Source organism: Coenobita brevimanus, chromosome 23 (genome assembly GCF_032717465.1).
Source record: "Coenobita brevimanus isolate Jiangsu-jjx chromosome 23, ASM3271746v2, whole genome shotgun sequence".
NCBI lineage: Eukaryota > Metazoa > Arthropoda > Malacostraca > Decapoda > Coenobitidae > Coenobita > Coenobita brevimanus.
The window spans coordinates 51977227-51986449 of NC_136976.1; the positions used below are offsets into that span (position 1 = coordinate 51977227).

Consider the following 9223-nt stretch of genomic DNA (forward strand, 5'->3'; position numbering starts at 1 on the left):
TGATTCATGCAGGGTGCACAGCACTACAACAGGTCGGATCCCTTTCAGTATCTCGAGAAAAATGCTTACTTTTGGAATCAGTCCCAAGCCTAACTGCCGCTAGTTATTGTTTACAGGCTCCTGATAGAAATGATCTTATGGTTAGTGGCATCATCTCTTTTCTTGATTATACAGGGTCGTGAAACATAACCGACCAAAAAAAAAAAAAAAAAAAAAAAAAAAAAAGTAATCTGGTGTAAGGTTCGGATTTGAAAGGTGTTTCAGCCACTGTGGTCTCTCCTTGTGTTGAAAATCTTGTTTCCTATATGCCTCTGGGTTTATTTATGTGAAACATGAGACATATCTGAAGTGTTAAGAATACTCAGTGTTCTGCTTAGTCAAAATATGGATGATTCTCGAGTATTCATCAGTGAAAGGCAAAGGGATTCTGTCTCTTCCTTCCAAATACAACAATGCTACATGAATCTTTTGCGAAAAGAGAGAGAGAGAGAAATGGAGAAATGAATTCCCCGAGCTAGGCAACTAAGGCCATATAGCCCCGCTGGGGTTACAGGAGGGAGCTACCCCTCCCGGCAACGGTGGCTCGGGCGAGGCTCGAACTTGCGACCTCCCGATCACAAGCTCAGCGCGCTACCACTGTGCTACCGCACCCCACAGAGAGACAGAGAGAGAGAGAGAGAGAGAGAGAGACCGACCCTTATTCAAAACTGTCAACATATACTCATTGAAAGATTAATATTCGTGTACTGTCGAAGTTCTATAAGAGAACTATTTTGCCAGCTTTGGCAAGACATACTTCAAAAAGTTATCCTCTGCACAGCATCTTGTATTGGTAATCAGAGCAGTGGCTGAGACCTGTCTACAGGTGAACTACACATAAAGCAAGCAGGCAGTTCACAGCACAAAACCTCTCTCTCGACGCTGCTCAAAGTAGAACTGCAATGAATAAGTTAGAAGCGTTTGGCGAAATATAGTGTAGCTAATATGTAATGCATGGAATATAGTATAGCATCCTGTAAGTATACAAGAAATGTCTGGCAATAAAAGAATGTCTTATTGATACAAGGGAATGCCATCATTGAGTGTAAACAGTAAAAGAAAGAACATTACGACGTGAGAAGAAGAGATAATTTATGTAGGCCTACTGACCCATACTAGATAGCTCCCAGACTGTGACTACACTAGTGACACGAAAAAAGACAAAAGACTTTAAAGAACAAGGCAGTATGACACGGTACTACAGCGGTCTGAAGCACGACTCAGCCAACAATGAAACAGCCAAGACGGAGAAGGACTGGTTTCTAGACAGCATTTGGTAGCGCGCCCTAAGGCAGCTCCACCCTAAATACCTCCATGCTAACATCGGGAACATCAACAATACCTCCAACAACAACAATTAATATCTAAACGCCTTGTACATTATGACTCCAATGAAAGAAAAAATACAGGTACCGGAATCTTAAAAATGCAGGATATAGTGTAGGCAATACATGAGACCAACATCACTTTACAATTCGTATTCTGACAAAATACGTTTTAAGGTGAAAAGTGAACTCCATGAATTGCCTTGGCAATAATAAAGGGTTTTTACATGCTCAAGCTTAAAACTGATTCCAACTTATATATATTATGAATACATAAAAAGTGTGTGATAGGTAGTGAAACCAGTTAAAGAGTCTGTCTGTCTGTCTCACTACCGTTCGAGCGAGCAAATGAGCGACAACTGTATACAACTCAGTTTTTTTTATTGAGGCGAAGATGCACTTGACAAGTTGGTGACGATTGGCTGAATGCAACATGTCCGAATAACATATACTAACCCACATTCCCCATCAGATATATGTTGTCAAATAACAATAAAAAGATTATGAAATAATGTTGCATTCAGGCAATCATCACCAAACTGACAAGTGCATCTTCGTCTCGATTAAAAAAAAACAAAAAAAAAAATGAGTATAGGCTACATGTAACCTACCGGTAGTAGGAAGCATCAAAACTGTGATACAGTATTTCATAGAGTCGCTGATTATTAAAGCTAAAGTGAATCAATTCAGATCGTTGGAAATTTTATGGCAAAATTAACGGGCGTTACTTTAGTGACTTTTCTTTAAATTCCTCATATTGATAATCAAATCAATCAATCAATTGCCAGACGCCATAATCCCGTAAGGGTGGCCATTGACTTTGAGTTATTTATTTTACAGGGAGGGGCACTAACCCTCCACCAACCCACTTGTTGACACGCAGGGAGCACGTATGGTTTGGTTATATGGTTACCACCCAGCGTTGTAAATGGTTTCTTGGCTTACAGGAAACCATTTGGCTTGTCACTCAATGTAAAGCCACCTGTAAAGGAGAGAAAAGCAATAAGAAGAGACAGAAAAGATGGGAGAAATAGGAAGAGAGGAGGGCAGCCACAAAAAATAAATAAATAAATAAATAAATAAAGGCTGAGGAAGAAGTAGGCAGCACTACATCAAGTGAGTGGATGATGGTCGCCACCACCTACCACTATATTGATAATAAAGGTAAAAAATAAGTAAATAAGTAAAATAAGTATAAACCATCACCTAAGTGGAGTTCTTAGAAATTATTAAAGCTACAAGGGACCTGTGCACAGTTAGAAAGTTTATGGAAATATAACAGGTGTCACATATGTGACTTTTCTCAAAATTCGCCAGCACAATAGTGAAATTAGCCAAGGCACCAAACTCAGCCCAAACACTGACACTGCTTTGGCATGGGGGTCAAAAACCTCTATAGAGAGCATGAATATTCCGCAGTGATATGGATGTGAACTAATATAAAGGCATTTGGGTGGCGCACTTCTCTTAATTTAAATAACGAGAAGAGACAATCTTCAATAATCTGCAGCGAAACTATTGCAACCAATATTTTTGATCAGCTGTTGCATCAGGTGATGCAACAGCTGCTGCAACAGCTAACATGCCAAATCAACTAAATTTTCAAGCTGAGCAACTCTGTACTTCATACGTCACTAAAATGCCTCCTGATGGCCGAAACTGAAAATCGTCTAACAGTCACCTGATGCGTCAGCTGACGCAACAAATGACATGTTAAATCAACTTAAAATTTCAGCTAGGCAACTTTGTATTTCATAAGAAAATTGCTCAGAGCTCTCCAAGAGCAGATATTCGAACTTTCCTTGAAGGAGAGGGTAAAAGAAAAAAAGTTCCCCCAGGTGTACCACTTATATACCTGTCGGCGTCGCCGCAGGTAAAAATATTAGCAAGCATGCTCGCTCGAACACGTTCCACAAAGTGCATATAACACTAAATCTGTCAATTCCTACGCAAACTGCTCGAAACATATACAGTATATATAGTACCGGTATATTCCGTACAAGGTCTACACAGACCTGGATACCGTAAAATTTAAACTATATCAGAATGGGTGGGATGGATACTGTAACACCAGCGTGACACAAATATTCACTCGTTACTAACACATAACTACGCTCAGTTTACATCCAGGACCATCTCAACCGCTTCTGCACGATGGTGCATTTCCATTTCATTCTTGCCACTGCCAAATTATTTTATCTTAGAAAAGCTTTCCTAATAATGAAGGGGTTAATGAAGGTAGTATTTAAGTATTCATTTCGAAAAGTATCTCCAAATTTGAATAATACTGTCTGTACATAGCAAGAATACTCGTAAAATAAAAAGGCGTCACCGTAACCATGGGGTTAACACATTATCCGTTTCATTATAATTATTTTCACCGACACAAGGGAAGCAGTGAGACGTGGAGAGTGAAGGTTTGAGCTGAAAGTCTGAGGTAAATGTAGGTTTTGAAAGTCCAAGGTGGCCATTGTAACTGTTTATTGTACGTCAGAGTTGTTTCTTTTAATTGTCAGTGCTTATTTTATATTTGTGCTGGCTTTTGTATGCACGTTTTTTATACATTTGAGGACGCATTTTAAAGTCTCTGTGTTGCGTTGTCTGATGCTGTACTGTGTGTGTGTGTGTGTGTGTGTGTGTGTGTGTGTGTGTGTGTGTGTGTGTGTGTGTGTGTGTGTGTGTGTGTGTGTGTGTGTGTGTGTGTGTGTGTGTGTGTGTGTGTGTGTGTGTGTGTGTGTGTGTGTGTGTGTGTGTGTGTGTGTGTGTGTGTGTGTGTGTGTGTGTGTGTGTGTGTGTGTGTGTGTGTGTGTGTGTGTGTGTGTGTGTGTGTGTGTGTGTGTGTGTGTGTGTGTGTGTGTGTGTGTGTGTGTGTGTGTGTGTGTGTGTGTGTGTGTGTGTGTGTGTGTGTGTGTGTGTGTGTGTGTGTGTGTGTGTGTGTGTGTGTGTGTGTGTGTGTGTGTGTGTGTGTGTGTGTGTGTGTGTGTGTGTGTGTGTGTGTGTGTGTGTGTGTGTGTGTGTGTGTGTGTGTGTGTGTGTGTGTGTGTGTGTGTGTGTGTGTGTGTGTGTGTGTGTGTGTGTGTGTGTGTGTGTGTGTGTGTGTGTGTGTGTGTGTGTGTGTGTGTGTGTGTGTGTGTGTGTGTGTGTGTGTGTGTGTGTGTGTGTGTGTGTGTGTGTGTGTGTGTGTGTGTGTGTGTGTGTGTGTGTGTGTGTGTGTGTGTGTGTGTGTGTGTGTGTGTGTGTGTGTGTGTGTGTGTGTGTGTGTGTGTGTGTGTGTGTGTGTGTGTGTGTGTGTGTGTGTGTGTGTGTGTGTGTGTGTGTGTGTGTGTGTGTGTGTGTGTGTGTGTGTGTGTGTGTGTGTGTGTGTGTGTGTGTGTGTGTGTGTGTGTGTGTGTGTGTGTGTGTGTGTGTGTGTGTGTGTGTGTGTGTGTGTGTGTGTGTGTGTGTGTAGACTAAGTATACAGTAAACGAAAAAAAATTCACAAGCTATCTATCCATCTATTGCCAGATGCCTTCATCCCGTAAGGGATGGCCACAAACAAATCGCCTCCATGTCGCCCTGTCCCCCGCAATTTCACTGCCCTCCCCCCAAACCACACACCCCTCTCTCATATATCGTACCTCTCCACTCCATCCCTCCATCTCAACCTTGGCCTCCCCCTCCTTCTCCCCCCTTTCACCTCACTCACATACACTCTCCTCGTCAGTCTCTCACTCTCCATCCTCTCCACAAGGCCAAACCACCTCAATGTGTTTCTCCTAACGCTTCCTATCACATCCACATCCACACCACAACACTCCACACTTCCTCATTTGTCAGTCTATCTCTCCACGTGACTCCACATGCTCCTCTCAAATAACTCATTTTCACTGCTCTCACTCTTGATTTCCGTCCCTCCAACAAGGTCCAAGTTTCACTTCCATACGTTAGAGTTGGTATCACAATACTGTCATGCAGTAATTTACTTTTTCACATCCATGCTCATTTCCCTGTTTCTTACCAATGCTTTCAAAGAACCAGCAACCTTTCTTCCTTGTTGTACCCTTTCAAGCACTTCACCTTCTAAACTTCCATCATTACTCATCACACTACTCAAGCGCGTGTGATAATTATAGTAACTGATACAGCGAATTCACTCCAGAAAAAAAGTCTGCTGCGACGAGGGTAGGTCTATTTCTTGTATGTAGGCTATTTATCTACGTATATGTATGAGAGAGTGGGTCAGTGTGTCCCAGTGTGAGAGAATGGATGGGTGAGTAGGAGAGAGCAGACCTTGACAACAACCGTGTGGGCAGGACCTGTCCCTCCCACACCCAGACTACACTCACACCACTCCACACCACCATCTCTCGTTTGGACTCTTTAACACCACTCCACACCACCATCCCTCGTTTGAAGGCGTTCACACCATTCCACACCGCCATGCCTCGTTTGGACTCTTTAACACCACTCCACACCACCATCCCTCGTTCAAACTCTTTCACGCCACTCCACATCACCCCTCATACTAACAAACACCACCACTCCTCACTTTGCCCCTCTCACACCAGTTCACAACACCGCCTTCACTTGGACCCACTCATACCACCCTTCACACCACTCCAAACGCCACTCCACATACCCTTCACACCACCCTTCACACCACTCCAAACATTGCTCTATACCGTTTTGCATCTCGTAAACCCCTCGCATTATACTTTGTCCCATACCATACTGATCTCATATCTCTTACGTTCCCCTCCCATCGTCCTTCACGTATCGTACCTCGTATGAATAAAAATTAATAGCCCTATCCATGATAATCTTTAACCACTCAGAATGGGGTAAAGATCGACTATTCTGATAAGAAATGAAACAAATGCATCATCATGTCGTATCCTCCGGCACCATCGCTTGCTTTTTTTGTTTAAAGTCACACCCTTTCTAAACATCAGTTTCCTTTGTACACATTTACAACATTAATCGGATCATTGTGTTTATCTGTTATTTGGGTCTGTGCGAATTTATTCAAGTGTGTTAACTAAACTTTTCCATTACTCATAATGGTGGGCCGAAATCATTTAGTTTTGTCCAGCAGTAAGAGAGAGAGAGAGAGAGAAATGCAAATTTTGTCACCTTATCAAGGACTGAAACAGGGATGTGTCATGTTTCCATGGCTGTTCAATCTGTATGTGGATGGGGTTATAAAAGAGGTATAAGGTAGGGCAGTGGATGCTGGAGCGGCCCTAATGAGAGAGGGCAGTTTTTGGAAACTTCCTGTACTAGTGTTTGCAGATGATACTGTACTGTTAAGTGAAAACGACGGGGAACAGCAAGGCTTGGTGAATGAGTCTGGGAGAGTAAGAAACTGAATCTAAAGATGAATGTAGGGAAGAGTAAAATTATAGTCTTCGTGAGAAATGAAGTCACTGAATGTACAGTAAGGTTGGATGATGAAATGGAAAATGTGAGTGAATATTTTAAATTCTTGGGTAGTAGGCTATGATATAATGATGGAAGTCTAGAGGATGAAGTGCTTGAATGGGTACTACAGGGAAGAAAGGTTGCTGGTCATTTGAAAGCAGTGGTGAGAAATAGGGAAGTGAGCATGGCGATAAAAAAAAGTCGCTGCATGGAAGGGAAGCTTGGACCTTCTTGGAAGGACACAAGAGAGCAGTGGAAATGAGTTATTTGTTAGGAGCATGTGGAGTTACATGGAGAGACAGACTGACAAATGAGGATCGAAGCGAAGGAGCAGTGAGGTGTGGATGTGGATGTGAAAGAATGCGTTGGAAGAAAAACACTGAGGTGGTAATTTGGCCATGTGGAGAGGATGGAGAGTGAGAGACTAAGGAGGAGAGTGTATGTGTGTGAGGTGGAAGAGGGAGGAGAGGGAGGGGAGGCCTAGGATGAGATGGAGGGATGGAGTGGAGAGGTATGTGAGAGAGAGGTGTGTGGTCTGGGGCAAGGGTAGTGAAATGGCGAGGGACAGGACGACATGGAGGCGATTTGTTTGTGGCCACCCCTCAAGGGATTATAACTTCTGGCAATCGAGAGATAGACAGATAGAGGAAGTTGTATTATAGAGCGTTCAATAAGTTCGATAGTGGTTTAGACAGCCTCTGCAAACTATGCTGATTTTATATAACCAACCACCACCAAAACTACATACAGAACGGTTAAACATTTAAATCCACGTTTTCCATCAACATGGACAAGTGATTATAAATCATAAAAAGGAAAGTAATACAGGATGACGACCGTGATTAAAAATACTGTACGTAGAAACGACAGCAAAATGCACAAGTTAGGGAAGAAAAAGAAAGAAAACGTAACTTCATGGAATTCATAGAAAACTTGTATGTTTCACTCACTCACTCACTCAGACTCCTCTATTCATAATATGCTCATTTTACTCCGCAAAAACTTTTATACTTTGCCAATAGGAAGGTGAGTATAAAAGGCAATGGAATGTAAAGCAGAAAAGAAACTGTGATATAGTAGAAACTTCTCCCATCTTTCCTGTCACTTCTTATTGCTTTTCTTTCCCTTACAGGTGGCTTTACATCGAGTGACAAGCCAAATGGTTTCATGTAAGCCAAGAAACCATTTACAACGCTGGGTGGTAACCATATAACCAGACCATACGTGCTCCCTGCGTCTGGCAATAGATAGACAGAAGTGCTTTGAGAATAACAAAAAGATAATAATTATATGGGTGGTTGATTAACAATAAATGGATAGCAGATGATCAAGAATTAATTAGAGCTGAAGATGCAGTACCGGATTATCCGATATGCACAGTGGACACGTGCCGTTGGTACTCAATATCAGAAAAAGATAAAATTTATATAAATAAGTATATGGATTAATGATAATAATTACAGTGGATGGCATCATACAAAATCCAATGATGGGCGGAATAACCACTATAATAAAAAAAATAAAAAAAAATAGGATGGCTAGGCTGCGGTCTAGAGCTCCTACCACTGAGATCTTTAGTATGAAGGGGGCGCTCTCCGCGCAAGCGTGTGACTTTGGCCGCCACATTAAAACACCCGCACTCGTCGCCTCCACCGTGGTAATTCAATTGGAACACTGTTCTTAGCTTGCTGTTTCTGTTTCGCTGTTGCCTACATAAGCTGAGCAGTGAGCCATGGCACTGTATTTTCCGACTTCATCGGGTGATTTCAAAAGGCGCAGGCGTCGAGTGTAGCTATTGCTTAAAACATCACCAGCGCCACTCTGGGCCTCTGGTGGCGGGCACACAAACCACGCGGCTCTACCAATGAGAAAGCCTCTCCTTACTACAGAGCTCAGTGGCCCTCACCCGAGAAGGGATCCTCAGTTAAAAAAAAAAAAAATGCAAAAATAAAAATAAATTAATAAATAGATAAAAATTGCAACAGCTACCATCATGAAAGATCGAATGATGGTCATTAAAATCTTTCAGTGAGGGTCCATACGATGGGTAGGGGCCATAGATATAAATAACCCTAAATGCCGCATCGCCCAGTACAGCGGTGATGCGTCAGCGACGACGCCATCTCGGAACGGTCAAGCGTGTAATCGTGGCGCTTGTTTTAGAGTGAATTCAGACTTTGAAGATGAATTTTGTTGGTGTTGTTGTCATGGTGGTGGTGGTTGCTGTATGTATGTTGTTCTTGTTGTTGTTGTGGTGGTGGTGGTGGTGGTTGCTGTGTGGTTGTTGTTGTTGTGGTGGTGGTGGTGGTGGTTGTTGTTGCTGTTGTTGTTGTGGTGGTGGTGGTGGTGGTGGTGGTGGCTGTTGTGGTGGTAGTGGTGTTTGTTGTTGTGGTAGTGGTGTTTGTTGTTGTGGTTGCTGTAGTTGCTGTGGTGGTGGTGGATGTTGTGGTGGTTAGCG

At 42.6% G+C, this 9223-nt stretch overlaps 1 protein-coding gene across 1 annotated transcript in view; it reads right to left on the minus strand.

The window, feature by feature from the left end:
- Window positions 1-9223, minus strand: part of jbug (filamin-type immunoglobulin domains fbug) — a 355562-nt gene that overhangs the window by 265099 nt on the left and 81240 nt on the right. The window lies entirely within an intron of this gene.